The sequence below is a fragment of the Salvelinus sp. IW2-2015 genome, linkage group LG24 (assembly GCF_002910315.2).
Source record: "Salvelinus sp. IW2-2015 linkage group LG24, ASM291031v2, whole genome shotgun sequence".
Classification (NCBI taxonomy): domain Eukaryota; kingdom Metazoa; phylum Chordata; class Actinopteri; order Salmoniformes; family Salmonidae; genus Salvelinus; species Salvelinus sp. IW2-2015.
The window spans coordinates 9,167,344-9,189,808 of NC_036864.1; the positions used below are offsets into that span (position 1 = coordinate 9,167,344).

General features: G+C 41.2%; 2 long non-coding RNA genes across 3 annotated transcripts; both read right to left on the reverse strand.

Moving 5' to 3' along the window:
* Nucleotides 1-7,944: 7,944 nt before the first annotated feature.
* On the reverse strand, nt 7,945-8,423 carry LOC139022940 (uncharacterized). The gene is made up of 3 exons (XR_011474009.1): nt 8,363-8,423; nt 8,158-8,269; nt 7,945-8,062 (listed from the first exon to the last, which is right to left on the reverse strand). It is a non-coding gene; the product is annotated as an uncharacterized lncRNA (long non-coding RNA).
* A 612-nt stretch (nt 8,424-9,035) lies between these two features.
* Nucleotides 9,036-9,628, reverse strand: LOC139022941 (uncharacterized). Of its 2 annotated transcripts, XR_011474011.1 has the most exons (4): nt 9,543-9,628; nt 9,303-9,476; nt 9,190-9,225; nt 9,078-9,096 (listed from the first exon to the last, which is right to left on the reverse strand). It is a non-coding gene; the product is annotated as an uncharacterized lncRNA (long non-coding RNA). The 2 variants fall into 2 exon arrangements; XR_011474010.1 differs by lacking the exon at nt 9,543-9,628 and having other exon boundaries at nt 9,036-9,096; nt 9,303-9,526.
* Between the last annotated feature and the right edge of the window lie 12,837 nt (nt 9,629-22,465).

A 22,465-nucleotide genomic window follows, 5' to 3' on the forward strand; every position in this document is an offset into this window, starting at 1 on the left:
TTAACCACATATCTTCATGTCTCGTCAATCAGAGGTCAGTGGATATTGTTCTGAACCAGGCTCTTTAGTGAAGCCCATGTCCAGCGCCAATAATAATGAATTGATTCCTATTTACCAAATGTACTGCAAATTATTGTCACAAATGTGAACTTGATACAYTAACAGAAATGTACATTTGATGAAGTAACATAGATGTACTGTATGTCTAACACTGTTTAAAGTCCACTGTAATAACAGAGAAAATACATTGGGTCTTTTGGTCAGTGTTGTTGATGTGGAGGGAAGGGTTGGAGCTGGGTGTGTTCACCTGGTCAGCAGAGAGAGAGGAGAGAAACTCTAGAAACGCATCTCTCTTTCCCCTGTCTCTGCATCTCACAACCAAACTCTGGGGAGGGAAGAGGACAGCTAACTGGCTAGGTGTGCCATCATTTTAAGCTGCACTATAAAAAAAAATCCCAATATGTTGAAACACTGTGCTTTTCTTTGAAGAAATGTTTAGCACCTTTTGTAACTACCTGTTTGAAATGATTTGAATGGTGCCATTTGCTTAGTACTCTGTGTACTTTTATGAAGTTGAGACTGACTACACTCTTAAAGTGGCGGACAAGCCATCTGACATTTGCCTGGAATGCGATGGGCTGGTCCACTTTTAGCCAAGTGGGCCTGTCTAACTAGTTATTTTATTTGTGGAAAATTATCATTATCTGGCTAATAATGGGGGCCTCAAGGTTAAATTTTTTTTGCCAGTGTTTTAGAAATGCCCATGGACGAATACTGGTCCCAGTCCGCCCCTGCACTCTTAGAAWAAAAGGGTTCCAAAATTGTTCTGCAGCTGTCCTCATTGGAGAACCTTTTGAATAACCGTTTTTGTTCATAGAATAATATTTTCCTCTGTGAAATGGTTCCACATGGAACCCAAAAGGCTTATTCAAAGGGTTMTCCTATGGGAACAGCCAAAGAACCCTTTAAGGTTCTAGATAGCAWTTTTTTTTCTAGGTGTAGAAGTAAAATCTAATGTCTGATAACAGTGTGAGTAAAAAAATATATTTTGCATATCATAGACATTGTGAAAATCAGTAGATTTAGAGAGACTTGAGACATGCTTCTAAATCTCATCACATCTACCTCAAATTAGACTATATATTTTTYTACTTCTTTCAAAGTGCATGTTTGGTTAATCAAAGTTTATTCCATGTAGTGTTTCCATAGAGTAACTGCAATGCTACTTTGGTAGTCAAATCAACTTATCATAACTTGGTCATTTTGYTTAACTGGAAAGGCACAGCATTTCCTGTTAACGCTCAGAAGGAAATTGTGCACATTAGTTCAGACTTCAAAACTAACTTAGACACAGATAATTCTTTCTTAGACATTTTATTCTACATGAAATCTTTCAAAAAGGTTTGGATTGATAAATGATTGTKTTTTAACGTTTGTTCACAACAGCAATGCTTCTCTTGAGTTGCAATTTAAGGGTTGGGAGCATTAAACCATAATCTCTTCACARTGGCCATGATACAGCCAGTACTTCTACTACTGCTACTGGGTAAGAGATCAGATGGGATGAATATTCCTCCCTTGGTATTATAAACCAACCTGCTATGACGTATCTAGTTGACCATGYATTCAAWGTAGTTGGGTAGTGSTTCAGAACCTGTCAACATCTATTTATGTACAATGAGCTTCAGTTTAACCAACATTTAAGATGACATTCACAGAACTCTTTCCTTGAGTGGACACATTCATATTTTAGTACAGTGATTATGAAGTTGAAATGCTAGTCCTAAGGTTGATGTCAGCATCACAATCTAAACAGAGAAAGAGATTGACCATCCCAAAAATAACATATTTCTGRTGTGATATTTATCCCCACAGCAGCCATGTCCTCACCAGTGTTTGGGACTGAGATATCAGTACTGGAGGGAACCTCTGTGACCCTTGTCTGCAGATGCCTTGGGGATATAAAGCTTGAGACATGCTGGGGCATAACTTGTGGAACTTTTCAGTGTACTGATCCCATAATGGAAGATCAATCCAAATAAAAAGTGAACGCTGAAGTTGGAACAATGAAACTCACCACTTTAAAACTACAGCCGACAGACCGTGGGAGCTACTGCTGCAGAGTCTATGTCCCTGGATGGTTCAATGATCTTAAACAATTCTACAGCCTGAGGGTAGTTAAAGGTAAGTGTTGCTCACTTCATACTATAGGTTATCAATGGGTTTTGCTCAGTGCAGATGTCACCTTACAGTAGGAAGGAACATGAAGGTTTAACGTCTTCATCTCCATGTATAAATGTTGTATTTCGGCATTATTATTGTGTATCATTGTGTTCTCTCACTAAGTCTGTACTGCTGGTAATGTCATTTTGCTGCCAAGTTGTGCTTTATCCTGTGTCCTTTCTGATGGACAGTGTGATGAAATCCAATATGTCTTGGTTACAGGTTGTGAGAGGGACCTACTGGACAATGTCAATATTCTGGGGAACAATATTGTGAATCAGCCATTAACAACCGRWAATGCAAGTCAGTGCAGGCAGGAATGCAACAATAATGACAGGTGTCAGTACCTCACATTTGTTGGGGAAACGGCAGAAAAAATAGACAGGAACATGCTCATAAAGCTTATTTTTTATGCTTGGGCAAACGAAGGCAGCAATATAAGTTTWAGATCAGCACCAKTCTGATAACTACTACYACATACTTTGTGATATTTACCCCAYAGAAACAAGTGTTTCTTAAAGGCCTCAAATGGTGATACACCCGAAATTACAATACTGCACCTCCAACATGCAACCTCAGGGTACTCTCTGAGACACTGCAGTGGTARAGGTGAGTRCATACAGTTAATGYATATTTSAGTTGTCRTTTATTTTGGCCATGGAATATCTAGTCAATATCTAATAATCACAGAGGTAGACTTTACTAATAGGCCCTCTTAAACAGGATAACACAGACATGGAAATCAGTCTCTGTCATGTTGTGTTTCTGTTTATTTCATCATCTCTGTTGAAGGTGTAACTTATTGAATGTCATCAATCAAGCATCAGAGCTCTTTAAAGTGGGCCTTTACAGACCAATGATGTGAAAAGTCTATATTCTGTAGTCTATTATAGAGTACTATACAGTACTATCACTACTATGTATTTGTAAGGTTCTGCTTTTCTTTTATTAGTCAACCTTGTGTTCTTTTTCTTTGTGTTCTTGAACGTAGCCCTGTTTCTTTGTGTTCTGGAACGTAGCCTGTCTTTCATCTTTGTTCATTGATTTCGCCTGTGTTCGTTTCTCAACTGGTCTCATCAGCTCCCTATTTAGTTCAGTTCTTTCTTTCTGTTTGTATGGTTGTGAGGTATTGTTTGGTTTTGACATGCCTACCTGTGTTTGACCACGATTCCTACCTTCTGCGAAGGCTTTATTAACATCTGTCGTGCTCTGCGAGTGAATCTACACCTTTTTCTCCATGAGTGTTCATTACAGTATTCACTATTAGTCATTGATGCACAGGACACGTCCATATTCATGAAATATATTAGTTGGAGGTTTGAATGAGTTTGCAAATGTTTGAATTTGCCTCTGTCACATGCTTCTATTACTCTGCTATCAACCAGTATGTGTTGCCTATATTTTAGAATAGATAGCGGAAGCTAAAGATGGTAATGTTTGCCACTCAACACAACAAGCAGTCTGATAAGCATTTTCCTCTGTATTTCAAATAGTCACCTATTCAGCCAAAAAGTACAGCATTGTCACTGAGAAGAAAAACTGGACTGAAGCACAAGAGTACTGCAGACAGCACTACACAAACCTGTCCATCATACACACAGAAGAGCATTGGAAGGCAATTCAGTCCTCTTTGAGTATTTTCAGTGGTGATGTGTGGATTGGGCTCCATTGGCCTGGTTCAACTGAAAAGTGGAGGTGGTCTGATGGAGAGGATTTCATGTTCTTTAATTGTGAAAAAGGTTTTGGCGGCCATAACGGGGGTCATGACTGTGTCTTGTCTATGTGTGCAGCCCCAAGGGCCTATGTGTGTCAATGAGGTAAGGACATACTGTCTTTAACTCACTCCCTCTTTCATCAATGGAAAATCCAGCTTGTCATTGAACAAATGGGATTGATTGATTCCACAATACCTTATCATGACTCTCACTCCTGGGTGAGGATCAAAGATAGCCCCCGCCCCCCCAGAGAGACAGTTGGCATTTTAACATTAAAAGATTGGACATTGAAACAATATTTCTAACAAAAAGAATATGGGAAATGGTTGGTGGGGATCCAAACAATAATCATGTCAAAAGTGTATTGTTTTGTGAGGTCATTAAGGGTCGTATGAAAAAAGATAACTGTCCCAGTTATCAGATTTCCATCTAAATGTTGTAAAACGTATATTATTAAATATGAAACTATTTGTGAGAAGATGAAATGTGATTTTAGCCTTCTAAATTAGGTAATTGTTTTTCATATAAACGTTTGCCAAGTCAGTAATCACACCCACGTGAGCACAGACAGCGCGAGCTGAATACGTTGAAATGGTTGCAATTTAAATACAGACCAGCATGACCGACAGATTGAGCTGAGTGTTACGAAATGGTTAGATACTCTCAACATGAGTGAAGAAGAAAATCTCTAGATACCAAAACATGTCTGGTTGCTGCCGGTGTGTAAAGTGATCTTAGCTGTACCCTGAATAATCAACCATTGAGACCAGAAAATGGTAAGACCCTCAAACTCTCGACGAGTGAAGGTGAAGACTAGACATTCACAGTCTGCAGCTGTCCATGTAAAATAGTCTAGGAAACACTCCGAGACAAAGAAATCTACAACTACAAAGAACATTGTGACCTCTGGTGGATAAATCAGAGACTTCTGTCAAACGACTCCCCATAGACGGACCAGGCGATTTCAACAGAGAGAGTCGACAAAGCCATACAAGCGTAAATTTATAAATTTGAGCGGTCGTGCATGTGCAAAGTATTCACATTCCCATAAGCATAGTTTTCCAACTGTATGTACGAGAGTTCCCTCTGTCTCTCCCGCTCTTTCTTTCCCCGCCCCTTTCCATTATGTAACAAGCCGTCATATTGGGTTAGTCAAGGGACTTTTCATTGCATTATGTTAGTAATCAATTCAATCTATACTGTGTATGTGTTTATGTATTTCTGTGTGATTATTTAGTTAGAAAATAAATAATTAAGCCAATTCGTGTATTGCTGAATCATCATTTAGACTAGGGTTCGTGCATATTTACGAGGTCAATGATGTCAGAAGAAGACTGATATGAGGTAATAATGATTAATTGATGACTGGTATGATAGCAATAAATTCTGATATATTCTTGAGTTAATTGGGGAAACGGTAACTCTTTAATCACAGTTTTTCCATGGTGCCCCAAGTTACTAATGAGTCAATTGTTACATGATTAATTTAATCACGTAATAATTAAACACAGTTAATTGATTTTATAAAATAACAGTCATCACATTATTGGTAGTCACGTCACAACAACCTACTGTAACGGCTGTCTAATTCCTCCTCGGATGAGGAGAAGGAGTAAGGGTCGGACCAAAACGCAGCGTTGTTTGATGACATGATGAATATTTATTAAAGCAAAGACGAACATACGAAGAACACTTGAATAGAAACAAAACAAAAAACGACGTAGACAGACCTGAACTTGAGAACTTACATAGACACGAAGAACGCACGAACAGGAAAGACTAGCCAAACGAACAAACAAACAAACGAACGAAACAGTCCCGTGTGGTGCAACAGACACAGACACAGGAACAATCACCCACAAACAAACAGTGAGAACAGCCTACCTTAATATGGTTCTCAATTAGAGGAAACGTCAAACACCTGCCCCTAATTGAGAACCATATCAGGCAACACATTTAACCCAACATAGAAACACATAACATAGAATGCCCACCCCAACTCACGCCCTGACCAACTAAACACATACAAAAACAAGGAAAACAGGTCAGGAACGTGACACCTACTCTAATACTGTATTCTTCATCTAATCAGATCTCAAAGCACTTTATTAATTAGGTTATCACCTGTAACTTCCAGGTTTGTTTCTTATTGTGCGAAGTCATTAACTGTCTCATGAAATCTGATGTGTCAGTTTTCACCTTCCCTCCTAGAAGTTTATCATGGTAATGGAACAACAGAGAAGGTGTATGAGCTGATGCCTGGGACAAAGAGCCAGAAGAAAGTCCTGAAAGACTGCAGGACAGTAGGCAGAGATCTGGCGTGTATCCTTAACCAGAAAGAACAGGATGCCTTTGATGAGGTGACTACAGAGGCCGCCTGGATTGTACTTGAGCACAACAACAACAACAACAAACTATGAGAATGGTCAAACGGAGAACCATTTCAGAAATGTTAACATACCAGGGGAGGTGGAAACTGTGTACAGCTGAACTAAGACAGAAAATGGACACCAAAAGATTGCTCTAGTCAAAGTGCTTTCCTTTGCTATGGAGGTAAGTTCAACATTGTAAGAGTGTTTTCAAACTAGTGTTGACAGTCAATCATATGACTAAGTTGTACTGTCACGTTCCTGACCAGGGGCCTGTTGCACAAAACTAGGATAAGGGATTAAGCCAGGATATCTTGGTGATCCTGGCTCAATTGATCCGTAATCCGGTTGCACTAAAGATGGATAGGGGGCAGGAGGATATGTTATGGTATAAATTACCATGGAGATTTATTCTGTGGAGCTAGCCTGCTCCAGACCAGGCTAAATTCCAGGATCTATTTAATCTCATCCCTAATGTCAGTCAGCAGTCACCACAAATGGAAACCAATAGTTATTTCACTGCTCACTATACATTGTTATCACATATAACTAGACCCACTGTTATTATTTAAACGTTGTGATCATTAATTTCAATGATTTTGGATAAAAAATGATTTTTAGATGATGTTGCTATCATTAGATAATTTACAGTTTCCCATAGACTATAAGGCTATATATAAAATGATAGAATATTAGGGCCACAGAGGGGAAAAAAACACAAGTCATAATATTGTAACCAGTTGTTTTAAAGGGGACAGTTGTTAATACAGATGTGGGGAATTTCGTGAAATTGTACTTCAGTATGGTTTCATAAACAAAGACATGCTGATGTGCCAGAATATTAAGTATCACATTGTCATAAGTATCAAAACTGTAAAAACAATATGTAGCTTTTCTGCAGAAAGAACCAGCCTCATAAATTTATGACTTTATCCTTTTTCTTCTAGTGTGGCCTAGTACTCTGTCATATAAACAAATCACACATTCCATATGAATATAAAACACAATGTGTAACATTTGTTCCTTTATTGAATAAGGACAAAACAAAGCAGGTAAACCATCAGCTCCTTTCGAAACTGAAGTCACAGTGACTCTACAAGATGGAAAGCACAGAATCCAAGCATATTATACAAAATGATACATACACATTCAAAGGTCTGTATATAACACCCCCTGCATCCTGCACACTAAAATAAATGCAGGACAAATCCATACACATCAACTGAACAGACAAATGAATGGATGCAGTAGCCTCCCGCAGCCTTGTATTACACACAGTATATACCGCACAACCATCATAAGAGGCCAAATTAGTCAAAAAACGAACCCAAAAAAACCCAAATTCCTCTGCCACCGCAGGACATATTTAACCAAAATTGAAAGCACACATACTAACTAAAAAATTCAACACATATTGGTCCCTCAGCAGCCGACCACTGTCGTCATCAGGAAGATTGCCGGATTGTCCCAGTCCATGGCTGGTGGCACTCTGGGGCCCTCTCCTTCCTCAGGCAGGCCACATTGTGGGGGACAGCACAAGCCAAGTAATATCACAATGCCCTAACAGGGCTGACCTTAATTTGTGAGGCAGTGAAAGCGTGCCTTCAGGAGGCCAAAGGTCATTTAACTCTGGCCTGGTCCTGGCATGGGCATGGTTGTAGGCCTGCTGTGCTTCCTGGGGGTCTGTGAAAGGTGTCAAGGAGAAAGACTGGCAGCCATACCCCCTGTCTCCCAGCAACACACCAGAGAATTCACCTGTCAACCACAAAATCTCATCATTACTACCTCATAAACACAGTGATATTCTTGACACAGCCATGATGGTTATAAATAGGGGTTGTGTGGCTTACCTTGTGATAGGCACTGATAGATTTCAGAGGCCCGAAAGATTCTGGAGTCATGGACTGAGCCAGGCCATTTTGCCACAACATTGCTGATCACACAGTCAGCATTGCAGACCATCTGAAATCATAAGATGAGGAATATTACCAATCAATGCACATCACTGGCAATGCAGAGTGTTCGTCAATGGACAATATCAAAAGTTATGTTCACCTGAACATTAATGCTGTGAAAGGATTTCCTATTCACAAAATCGGCTCATGGGCACCTGAGGGGGCTTTTATCCTTATGTGTGTTGCAGTCCACTGCACCAATGACATTGGGGAAACCTGTCACACAAAGTAATGAGTATCCTACTATGTGTTAACAGTTGTCCTGTAATTTGTAGACCCTCTTACCTGCAACTCTATAGAACTCCTTTGATGTCACAGAGTCTTCTGTGGCCAGGGAAGGAGATGAAGACATCTGCTAATGCTTTGATAGCCAGACACACACTCCTTATGTGGCGGCAAATTGTGGCCTTGTTCAGCTGTTCTGCATCCCCCACTGAGTACAGGAAGGCTCCACTAGCAAAAAAGCGCAAGGCCACACACAAACCATTTGCTCACACTCAGTGCATGGCGTCCGTGCAGTGCGGTGCTTAATCCTGGGACCCAGTAGTCCTGCATAGATACCTGATGCCATCTGCAGAACCTGTATCTTTCATATAGATGGTCATCAGGGAAGGCCAGTGGGTCCAACCGGTCCTGAGACCCTTTCTCGCCTGAAGGCTCTCCTCAGCACAAGTGCTTCTTCATCCACACACTCTCGCACGAATGGGCATGCCATTGTCAGAGCAGAAAGGAACACACAATTTTGGGCCTTCATATAGGCTAGTGGCCACACCTGGCTGGGGGGGGGGCAAAAGAGGGCGATGCCTTATAACGATGACTTGGTTGTACTGATTGCTGGGAAAATAAAAAACCTTAGAAGATGCCACCGTCCTGTGTGCTCACAATAAGAGCTCATTTCATGGCTCACTTGACTTTACGAGAATATACCAAATTTTTATTTTGAGCTGTGTCATCTTCTTGGAGCTGGGGAGGAAAGAAAAATAATGATTAATACATTTGTGTTACAGTTAGCATACAGTGTACATTGAAGGCTATCTCACCTCCCTCTCAAGTTTTTTTATTTCAAGGTCCAGTTTCCTAATTGTCCTCTTTTTTATTTCGGACTCCAGTGCAAGATTTTCCATCTTTTTCTTCTTGTACTGAATGTCTATGTCTGCCAGTTCTATTTGGCGCCGGAGGTGGTTGCCATACAACTTTCTGATAGCTTGTGAGCTCTGTGAACACAATACAATTAGCGCAGCTGGAATTTGGCAGGATGTGGTGTCCTTTTTAATACGCACTATGTTGCCAGGCTGGTTTTCCCACTGTATAGCATCTGGGTCCTGTAAAAGAAATTAGATTTTTTGATTTTGATGAGGACTCCTCACCATTGTAAAGTAAAATAGTACTTTCACAGTCTAACATGATACCTTCATGCCTTCTGGAATCCAGAGAGATGGTCTCCTCCTCATCATCGTCTCCATCATGTGCTGTTGCTGCTGCACTGGGCCTTCACCCTATCACATTTAATCGGATTCATATTGAAGCTAGTAGACAAGACATGCCAGGCCTACAGTATGCCTTTGATGGAGTACTCACTGGATCAGCATCGTCTGGTGCTTGTGCTGGTGGCTCTAACAGGAACACAGTGCTGCAGACACTGCAAGCAATGGTAAACCAAAGTCAGACAGTCCAATTGATTCAATATGAATGTGGTTGTATCCCATGTAGAGAGGAAGGACATACCTTGAATGAAGCGGGCTGGCATCTTGGGAGGAACCTTGCCGTCTCTTTCCCCAGGGATCCCTTAAGACGGGCTGCTTTATTTAGCTCCAAGGCCATGTCCTCTGTGGGGTAAGGTCAGCTTTGGTGACCACCACCCGTGCCTTGTCTGTGGGTATCTTTTTCACTGCTAAAAAGTACAGACAATGTGTGAGCAGGCACTTCTGGGTACACATTATGCTTGCTTTGTTAAATATTAGTCAGGGACCATACCATTCTGCAGAATGTTTTGTATTGATTTTGACCTGCTGCATGTCCGTTTTGGCCCTTCATGTTAATCTACACACAAACACACAACACACACACACACACACACACTTTTAATGGAGTCAACACTGCAAAAAATTACTTGGTATTTTTGTCTGTTTTCAGTAAATATCAAAAAATTTATATGCTTTATCAGTGTGATGGAGTTCTTTACACAATTTCCTATATCTGCAGTGCATTTCATTAAAAATTTAACCGTTTATAATATACAGTACAACTGCATTTTTGGAGATGTGAATTAAATATTTGAATTGTAATTGTGATGTTTCAGCGGAGCGGTGAGTGTGTATTGTGCATACTTTACGCATTCAGGCGGTCTGCAATACTTTGCCACGCTTTTTCCTCTTTGCTTTATCACTGTGGGCGGGTGTTGCCTTTCTTCTTAATTATATCTTTTACCTCCTCGTATGCCTCCATGAGGATTTGTGCTTCCGACGGGGAAAAGTACGCGGCTCTAGTTGCCATGGTAAATCAGTTAATCTGTGATCTGTGGCGGGGTCTATTTGAGTGAGCCGTGAGCGCGCACCTATCCAGGATTGGTTTCACCTGGCTTAATGAATCCGTGTCTGCTCATCCTGGCTTGGTCTTTGTGCAACCAATTAAGCCTGGACGCACATGTTTTGGCTTCATTGAGCTCAGCTGAGTCATTTATCCCGGATGTCTTAATTCTACTTTTGTGCAACAGGCCCCTGTTTTTCCTTTTTCTTGTATTTATTTACTTGGTCAGGGCGTGAGTTGGGGTGGGTTGTCCATGTGTTCTTTTTCTATGTCGGGTTGTTTGTGTTCGGCCGGGTATGATTCTCAATCAGAGGCAGCTGTMAATCGTTGTCCCTGATTGAGAATCATACTTAGGCAGCCGGGGTTCACGTGTGTGTTTGTGGGTGGTTGTATCTCGTGTCTGTATTCGTGCCACACGGGACTGTTTATCGGTTCGTTTCTCTTTTGTCACTTTGTTTCGTTAGTGTTCCGTTTGTTTTGTTTTGTTAATAAATAATCATGGACACAAACCACTCCGCATATTGGTCTGATCCTTCTCGCCTCTCCTCCTCGTCTGAGGAGGAGGATTACGACGACCGTTACATGTACATAATCTCCACAAAGAAAATCCTAGTTTTAATATGATGAAATGTTTTATATAGAGTAGGCTTGTATCAATGATAAAAACGTGCCTAAATATATATGTGTTCTACTTCATTCTGACAAATGAACGTTCACTTAACACCGGGGATTTGACCACTCCTGTTACCCCTGAAACCACCAGCCCTACTTCAACTGGACCTCCCTCTATCAAGACATCCACCACAACACCTACCACCTAACACCTACCACCTCACCACCTAGCACTAAGAATGGACAGTCCACCACCTCACCAACTACCACTAATAATGGACAGTCCACCACGTCACCAACTACCACTACTAATGGACAGTCCACCACCTCACCAACTACCACTACTCCTGGACAGTCCACCACCTCACTACTCCTGGACAGTCCACCACCTCACCAACTACCACTACTAATGGAGAGTCCACCACCTCACCAACTACCACTACTCCTGGACAGTCCACCACCTCACCACCAACATCGACTTGCAGTGGGCAACTGACCTCATCAGGTCCCACCTCCCCAGACAGGAAGCCCACATCCTCCCCCTGTAGTACAACTTCCCCACTCCATCCTGGTGAGTGTCAGACATGGAGCTACATTCTGTACCAATCTGTACAAAGGTGTACAAGTGACAATTGTTGGACATTTAATGGCAGATAAGACTTTGGGTGTATTTGTGGTCTGTGTTAGTGCACTTGCATTAACATGTGTGCAGTTTCATGTGTGTTTGTGTCTTGTCCATGTAGATTACCTGCAGTTCTGTGAAAGTCGTCGCTCCATTGACCCCATTGACCTGGTGCACATCACTAACCAGACCGTGCAGGTTGAAGTGAAACTGCTCCTGACTAACGTGGAGCTGCCATTTGGGGGAGTGTGGATTGGTCTGGAGCGGTCCATCTTTGAGATGAGTGCCCCCTGGCTGTGGACCAGTAGTGATGTTGATAAGGTGGTGAGGTACAGTGAGTGGCAGAGCTGCTTCCCCCTCAACCCCATCAATTACCACTGTGGTAAGATGGTCCGGGTTGGTAATGGAGAACTGAAGTGGCTGGATGCCTCCTGTCATCAGGAATTACCCTTCATCTGGAACGATTTGCAAAAATCGCTGAATCTGGAGACTTATATTTCCCTCACTAACTTAAAACATCAGCTATCTGAGCAGCTAACTGATCGCTGCAGCTGTACATAGCCCATCTGTAAATAGCCCACCCAATCTACCTACCTCATCCCCATATTGTTTTTATTTACTTTTCTGCTCTTTTGCACACCAGTATTTTTACTTGCACATCATCATCTGCTCATCTATCACTCCAGTGTTAATTTGCTAAATTGTAATTACTCCGCTACTATGGCCTATTTATTGCCTTACCTCCTCACACCATTTACACACACTGCATATAGACTTTTCCCCCCTATTGTGTTATTGGCTGTACGCTTGTTTATTCCATGTGTAACTCTGTGTTGTTGTTTGTGTCGCACTGCTTTGCTTTATCATTTCAGTTGTAAATGAGAACTTGTTCTCAACTAGCTTACCTGGTTAAATAAAGGTGAAATAAAAAATAAAAAAATAAAAAGGTGTGTTGCTCAACTTTGGAGCTCCTATTTAGGACCTGTTCAGTGGGGTGGGACATTCAGAACATTGCAGATAGACAAATATTACATAGAACTGTCATGGCTTACTGTGGAATAGAGATTTACTGTCTTGACTCTCATGTCAGCTCTATGGAATGTATTATTTTATGCAATGCTCTGATTATACCTCCCTATTGAATAAGGCTCAACCCACATAGAAGAAACCCCCTCTCTACAGTTGACAACTATCTGTATTGCTCTTTCCTCCCTTTACTCCCCTCCTTTTTACAGTCTAGACTCACTCTACTAGTAATAGTCTTTAGAATGAGCCAAAACATAATGGCAAGACCTGGTCGTATAAGATACATCAATGTCCTCTTATCCTGTGTATACGATGTTTTAACAGATCTCCACTAGAGGGCTCTCCATGGCAGCCTGGACAGTCTGCAGACAGACACTGATCTGCCAGAGACTACCACACTCATGGTCTGAAAGGAACTAGCATTTCAATTCATTATAGTATTAAACCACTATTATTATTACTATTATTATTAGTAGTACTTTTATAATATTAGTAATATTATAATATAGTAATATTATAATCTCTATTACATGATATTACTTAATGATACTGTACTTACATATACTGACTCATAAGCATTGTTATTTGACCTATAAGTTACTGTAATACTTTGACTGTTTAAAAATATAGTAAAGAAAGGTAAAATAAAAGTTATTACCTGAAAATGATGTATAAATGTGATCTGTAATGTTTAATAACACTATTTAGATAGAATGTAATTGTTGTTATTTTGTATTTCCTTTCATCTTTGTTCTGATTAAACATCCATTTAGAGTTTGATCAGTGTGAAATGTCATTCTTCATAGAAAGTACATTGAGTGTTGAATCAAAAGCAATTAAAATGGTCATAATCCAACCCTAAGAGTTGAGAGGTGTTCAGTGATGTCTAGACTAAATTGACTTTATCAATAATTCAAGCAGGCATGAAGGAGTCCATCTCAACTGTCAACGACAATGAACCTGACATTTCAGAAAACAACTTTTGACCTAATACTGTCTTTTTGATACTGTCTTTTTAATACTGTCTTTTGATTTTCARGGGGGCGAGATGTCTGTGACATATGTAATGTTGACATACAATTGCACTGATGGGTTGTATTTATGCAACACTGCTCTCCAAAACATAAACTCAATCAATTCCTCCCAGGTACAGCCCCTGTCCTCTTCTTCAGCTGGCAGTCCTTGGATGAGTCCTTCAGTGACACCTGAGGAGTCGACACATGTACAGTGGGGAGAACAAGTATTTGATACACTGCCGATTTTGCAGGTTTTCCTACTTACAAAGCATGTAGAGGCGTCTGTCATTTTTATTCATAGGTACACTTCAACTGTGAGAGTACGGAATCTAAAACAAAAATCCAGAAAATCACATTGTATGATTTTTAAGTAATTCATTTGGCGATTTTATTGCATGACATAAGTATTTGATCACCACCAACCAGTAAGAATTCCCGGCTCTCACAAGACCTGTAGTTTTTCTTTAAGAAGCCTCCTGTTCTCCACTCATTCCTGTATTAACTGCACCTGTTTTGAACTCGTTACCTGTATAAAAAGACACCTGTCCACACACTCAATCAAACAAGACTCCAACCTCTCCACAATGGCCAAGACCAGAGAGCCTGTGTAAGGACACAGGGATAAATTGTAGACCTGTACAAGGCTGGGATGGGCCTACAGGACAATAGCAAGCAGGCTTGGTGAGAAGGCAACAACTGTTGGCCAAATTATTAGAAAAATGGAAGAAGTTCAAGATGAACGGTCAATCACCCTCGGTCTGGGGCTCCATGCAAGATCTCACACTCGTGGGGCATCAATGATCATGAGAATGTGAGGGATCACCCAGAACTACACGGCAGGACCTGGTCAATGACCTGAAGAGAGCTGGGACCACAGTCTCAAAGAAAACCATTAGTAACACCACTACGCCGTCATGGATTAAAATCCTGCAGCGCACGCAAGGTCCCCTGCTCAAGCCAGCGCATGTCCAGGCCCGTCGATAGTTTGCCAATGACCATCTGGATGACCAGAGGAGGAATGTGGAGAAGGTCATTTGTCTGATGAGACAAAAAATAGAGCTTTTTGCTCTAAACTCCACTCGCCGTGTTGAGGAATAGAAGGATGAGTACAACCCCAAAACACCATCCCAACCGTGAAGCATGGGAGGTGGAAACATCATTCTTTGGGCGATCTTTTCTGCAAAGGGGACAGGACGACTGCACCGTATTGAGGGAGGATGGATGGGGCCATGTATCGCGAGATCTTACCAACAACCTCCTCCTCCAGTAAGAGCATTGAAGATGGGTCTGGCTGGGTCTTCCAGCATGACAACGACCCGAACACACAGCCAGGGCAACTAAGGAGTGGCTCCGTAAGAAGCATCTCAAGGTCCTGGAGTGGCCTAGCCAGTCTCCAGACCTGAACCCAATAGAAAATCTTTGGAGGAGCCGAAGTCCCGTATTGCCCAGCGACAGCCCGAAACCTGAAGGATCTGGAGAAGGTCTGTATGGAGGAGTGGGCCAAAATCCCTGCTGCAGTGTGTGCAAACCTGGTCAAGAAACTACAGGAAACGTATGATCTCTGTAATGCAAACTAAGTTTCTGTACCAAATATTCAGTTCTGCTTTTCTGATGTATCAAATACTTATGTCATGCAATAAAATGCAAATTAATTACTTAAAAAAATCATACAATGTTGATTTTCTGGATTTTTGTTTTAGATTCCTTCTCTCACAGTTGAAGTGTACCTATGATAAAAATTACAGACCTCTACATGCTTTGTAAGTAGGAAACCTGCAAAATTGTCAGTGTATCAAATACTTGTTCTCCCCACGTAAGTGTTTATGGTTATATACTACAGTTGAAGTCGGAAGTTTACATACACTTAGGTTGGAGTCATTGAAACTCCGTTTTTCACACCACTCCACAAAATTTCTTGTAAACAAACTATAGTTTTGGCAAGTTGTTAGGACATCTACTTTGTGCATGTGTAACAGTATAACTTTAGTCCGTCCCCCTCGCCCCACCCGGGCGCAAACCAGGACCCTCTGCACACATTCAACAACAGTCACCCACGAAGCAGCGTTACCCATCGCTCCACAAAAGCCGCGGCCCTTGCAGAGCAAGGGGACCACTACTTCAAGGTCTCAGAGCAAGTGACGTCACCGATTGAAAGGCTATCAGCGCGCACCACCGCTAACTAGCTAGCCATTTCACATCCGTTTCACATGACACAAGTAATTTTTCCAAACAATTGTTTACAGACAAGATTATTTCACTTATAATTCACTGTATCACAATTCCAGTGGATCGGAAGTTTACATAACCAAGTTGACTGTGCTTTAAACAGCTTGGAAAATTCCAGAACATGATGTCATGGCTTTAAAAGCTTCTGATAGGCTAATTGACATCATTTGAGTCAATTGGAGGTGTACCTGTGGATGTATTTCAAGCCTACCTTCAAACTCAGTGCCTCTTTGCTTGACATCATGGGAAAATAAAAAGAAATCGCGCAAGACCTCAGAAAAACAATTGTAACCTCCACAAGTCTGGTTCATCCTTGGAGCAATTTCCAAATGCCTGAAGGTACCACGTTCATCTGTACAAACAATGTACAAAGTAGAAACACCATGGGACCACACAGCCGTCATACTGCTCGGGAAGGAGACGCGTTCTGTCTCCTAGAGATGAACGGACTTTGGTGCGAAAAGTACAAACAATCATAGAACAACAGCAAAATACCTTGTGAAGATACTGGAGGAAACAGAGATTGTTCCTTTGCACAGGAGTAAGACTATAATCTTTTTTTGTTTGATGAATATATATTTTATAAACAGAAAGAGAGGATGACCGTAGGGAAAGATAGACAGAGGTTGCACCATGGCCATAGGCCAATTTCAAACCACACTGACACCATAGACATGTGTTCCAGAGGCTGTGGCATTACCGCTAGACCAGACAGGACACAAGATCTATATTGGTTATTATGGTTTATATCTGTAAGACAGTGCAGGGATGGCATTTTACACCAGTAGGGTCCCACTTTAACAAACACTGTCAGATGCCAGACAGGAATGTTAATGTAGCCTACACCACTGTTGAGGGATTAAATGAAAAAATATATATTCATCTGGTTTCTATTTGAGATAATATTCCATACGGATAACATGAAACATAGAGTCTTGCTACTACACAGTTCCAAAGTAAATGACAGCCTTTAAAGGACAGTGGAAGAAATCGTTACTGTAACGACCTGGGTGTCGGGGGGTGCGAAGTCAAACGCAGGGAGACAGCCAGAAGCGTCAATAAGTTGAGTCTTTAATCCCCAACTGTCCAATACAATGTCCAACACGGACGAACTGGGTGAACATACACGACGGTCCAACGACACGAGCAAACAATCCCAGTCCACAAATACAATCTCCACTCCCGAAATCCAAAAGGTTTACAAAGTAACAATCCCGCACAAAGACGCCTACGGGCTGGCTGACAAATAAAGCCATACTAATTACCCACTTAACTGAACACAGGTGTAACAAATAAACACATAAGGAGGGGGAGGAAAAAGAGTCAGTGGCAGCTAGTAGGCCGGTGACGACGACCGCCGAGCGCCACCCGAACGGGAAGGAGAGCCTGCCTCGGTTGAAGTCGTGACAGTTACTTATTTATTGTAAATAAGGTGCATGTTGTTTGAGTGGCTGTCTGATCTTACCATTTCTATGTCCCTCTAGAAAAGAGAATGAAGCAGACCATTGTAAGGATGTCTATCTCAGGAGCTGACCTCAATGACCCAGTGGTAAAGGAACAGATGTTGGAGCAGGTACAGTAGTCCTACATCTCCCACATCAGAAATCAACATCATGCTCACTCATTTTTTAATCTGTAATTTTACAAGGTAAGTTGACTGAGGATGCATTCTTTTATACAGCAACAACCTTGGGAATAGTTACAGGGGAGAAATGAGCCAATTGTAAACTGGGGATTATTAGGTGAACATGATGGTTTGAGGGCCAGATTGGGATTTTAGCCAGGACACCGGGGTTAACACCACTACTCTTACAATAAGAGCCATGGGATCTTTAATGAACTCAGGGAGTCAGGACAGACACCCATTTAACACCCCATCTGAAAGACAGCACCCTACACAGGATAGGATATTAGGATTAGGATATTTTTTAGACCAGAGGAAAGAGTGCCTCCAACTGGCCCTCCAACACCACTTCCAGCAGCATCTGGTCTCCCATCCAGGGACTGACCAGGACCAACCCTGCTTAACTTTAGAAGCAAGCCAACAGTGGTATGCAGGGTGGTATGCTGCTGGCAAATTTCACTCTTCTCATATGATCTGAAGTTTATATTCCTTTTGATTATATTATAAAACTCTGATGCTTGATTAAAATAGAAGGACTGCTGGTTTGATCATATCTCATAGATTAGAAAGGAGTTTGCCAAGAACGGGAACCTCATTCTACTGCTGAATGGAGACGTTTTTTGGAAAAACAGTTGATCTTGGAAGCCCTGGAAGCACCTTTTTGCAGAGGTGTGGACTCGAGTCACATGACTTGGACTCGAGTCAGACTCAAGTCACAAATATGATGACTTGCAACTCGACTTTGACTTTAACACCAATGACTCGTGACTTGACTTGGACTTGAGCCTTATGACTCTACCTGACTTGATACCCTTCCCAAGCCCAAATATTTAAAATTATGCTTTTTAAAAAAGTGTGCAGCGCATCAAGTCTTCATTTATCGGATTACAGTTTGAATCGGACAGCAGCCAATGAAATTGTGCCAGCTGAGAAAAAGAGGAACTGAGGAATGTCGGCGGGTGAATTCAGATGGAGCCCTGGGAAAGATGATACCCAACATTTTTATTTTCAGATATAAAGACGACGCTGTATCAACAACAAACGTATTGCAACTTGCAAAACATGCAGGACGAAAATTACAGACCGAGGCGCAACAATTTCCAACTTTGTTCGACATTTGAAGCTGCACAAAGAATGGTAAGTCAAGGCTAATATATCCGACAGCTATATATTTCATTACTTTACTAGTGTAGGGTGACGTTAAATCAATGACCCTCCACACAGTCAGTCAGTGCGGGAACGTGATCATTGCACCCAAGATTGAGCTACAACTGGCTAGGCAGTTGGTAGCCTAAATCCTGCCTGATGTTACTGCTGTTCCTAAAACCATTGACATTAGCCTACTGTAACCACACAGAGCGAGTGCGTGTTTGTGTGTGTGTGTGTGTGTGTGTTTTGTGTGTGTGTGTTAAGGTTGGGCGATTGTGTACAAGCCAACATCGCCGATTGCCCCCCATAGCGATCCTTGATAGTTGATTACTATTGGGGGTGTCTGGAGGTGTCTTTCTCATGGCTACCCATGTATTTCCATGGAAATATAACGTTTATTTGGAAAGTAATAAATATATAGATATTTTTAAATGCATTCATGATTTGCGTAAATGTAATATACCAATTTACTCTCGTAAAAAATATGAAATGGTATTACATTTGGTGAAGAGCACATTATGACTTGTTTAGGACTCGAAAATACAAGTTTAGGACTTGAGACTTGACTTGATACTTGACGGTCTTGCCTTGAGACTTGACTCGGACATGCCTGTCTTTGATTTGAGACTTACTTGTAAAACAATGACTTGGTTCCACCTCTGCCTTTTTGTGTCACAGTTATGCAAATCGCCCCCATTATGTTGTCTGTTGTTCAGAGTCCCTTGTATAGTGTGTTTTTAGTTTTTGCATCCAACTGACAGTATGGAAATTAAGTAGTGTTTGTTTTCTAAGGTCAGTGTGGGTCTGGATGAAGAGGACCAGTCATGATGATGCAGCAGGAGAGGGATAGAAGGTCCAAGAGAACTAAAATAGTCAAGCTTACTGTAAGTAACCCTAGTACCTAATAATATATTATATAAATAACATTATTTTAGTTCACAGTCAAAGTTTATAAAATAGCTTATGAAAGTACATTTCTATTAGTATCAGGTTTCAGGTATGAGCCAGATGCAGACAGTGTCAAAAAACTACAGTTTATTTCTAGTACAGGGGCTGGCAAACAACGGGTCAAAGAAAGGCAGAGGTCAGTAATCCAGAGAGGTGCAAAGGTCCAGAACGGCAGGCAGGCTCAGGGTCAGGGCAGGCAGGGGTCAATAATCCAGAGTAGTGGGGCAAGGTACAGAACGGCAGGCAGGCTCAGGGTCAGGGCAGGCAGGAACGGTCAAAACGGGAAGGGACTAGATAACCAGGAGCAAGACAGACAGAACAAACGCTGGTAGGTTTCACGAAACAAAACGAACTGGCAACAGAGCAGAGAATTTTTTGTATGTGTATGAATGTAGTATGATAATAAGTTTGTTGTACCAGGTAATTTGATTAGTGAAGGAAAGGGGAATAAAAATAATATTCTGTGAATTTTCAATTTGTAGTTAAAAAAATGTATAGTAACACGTTTTAGTGAGGGATTTGCCAGAGTGTAAAATTCTTCATAATGAGAAATATTTGTTACACACTATTCATGAATTCAATTGATGTAATACAAAATCAAATTACATTTCTTCGAACAAGATTGGCCTCCTGGTCAGGTGACTGAACCCTATAAAAGATGGCTGCCGAGCCCACCAAACATTATTTGGTTTCGGACAGACATCAGAGGACTCTCATCCAGTATGAGTTCATGACAAAAACATACTTTTGCTTGTTCTCTATGAATGTGTTGTTTCCCTCTGCGCTTGGGATGGTTTTTGGTGCTTACAATAAATTGGATATTGTCCACCTCACTCTCTACCGAGCCCAATTGGCGTGTTAAGCATTACTCAACAACAAACAGTTTAGTCTTGGTATCACTACAAATCGGTACTGCTAACGGGCTGAGCTACACCACTTCATCAGTTTATTTCATTCACACTCACTTATGGATGTTACTGTTGACATTCTTAAATAAAATATGGTTGATTAGTGACAACAGTATTACCATTATTTTCACCCTCTTGCATGAATGGTGAGATGGAGGCACTAATTGAAACAATGTAGAACTATGTGCCCACATCATGGTGTTATGGTTCAGAGAACTGTTAAGATGAAGACTGTTGTAACATCATTATAATAATTAGGTGGGTGTGTACATTTGTCCCATTTCATACATGAATTGGAAATGTGTTGTTTTTGCATATCCCACTCCCCTTGAGACACCCTCAGAGAGTGAGGTCACAGCCAGAGATCAGCTATTATTGACAGCGACCCTGGTGTGCAATTAGGGTTAAGTACCTTGCTCAAGGGCACATTGACAGATTTTCACCTAGTTGGATCGGGGATTCAAACCAGCAACCTTTCGGTTATTGGTCCAACGCTTTTAACCACTAGTACAGTCACACACCGTTATGGGTGTGACCCGTATGACAGATATGCATGTTCTGAACCTTATCAAAATGTGGATATTATAATTTTCCCTGGTGTCATGGTTTGTTGACTGTCAGCTATTACAGTCATAAACACTGGCTCATGGATAGCAGGGGAGAGGTGTGGGGTTCTTGCACTTATTCATGTAGTTGATGGCTGTTATACATAAATCAACCTGATAAACCGACCTCCACCAATCAGTTAACAAAGGCTTAAAGGTTTTGACACCTTCATTTCATGTTGGCCAAGTTATTTAGCAAATTATTTTATCCAAATCGACATAGACCAGGAAGTAAAACCTCATCCTAACTACTTGTTCTGTAGCACTGAACTCCAATAAATAAGCTATCAGTATGGACTACAACGTGTCCATATCAGGAACTATGGCCTCTTGTACATCCAGAATTACATTGCACCTTGTTTACACAATTATGGGCTAGTCTGCCATACAGTATTTCCATGCAGGTACCACATACAACCAGCTTTTTTTGTTGCGTTGGGCTGTAGGATGGCGACCTGCTTTGCATGAAGCTGCGAGAATGCACTGACACAGGTTACAATTATATTTTTTTAGTTCTTTGTTTTTTAACCACATATCTTCATATCTCATATCAGAGGTCAGTGGATATTGTTCTGAACCAGTGATCTGTGAGCTGCTCTGACAGCTGGTGCTTAAAGTTAGTGAGGGCTCTGACCCCTCCATGTAAAAATAATCACTGACCAATAGGCCTAATGTATTTAGTCTGCTATTACATTAGTTTACATTGTTTTTTTAGAAATACAGTACATCTACGTTGTCAGATCGAATGTACATTTTGGTTAGTGTATCAAGTTCACATTTGTCTCAATTTGCAGTACATTTGGTAACCAGCAAACTTTATTGTATTTGCATTAGACATGTGTGTCAGGAATCAGACGCGGAGAGAGTTCCACTGGGGTATAGTGCTCTTTACTAAGGCACACACAAAATATAAGCCCAACAATACAGGGAGCGGACATACA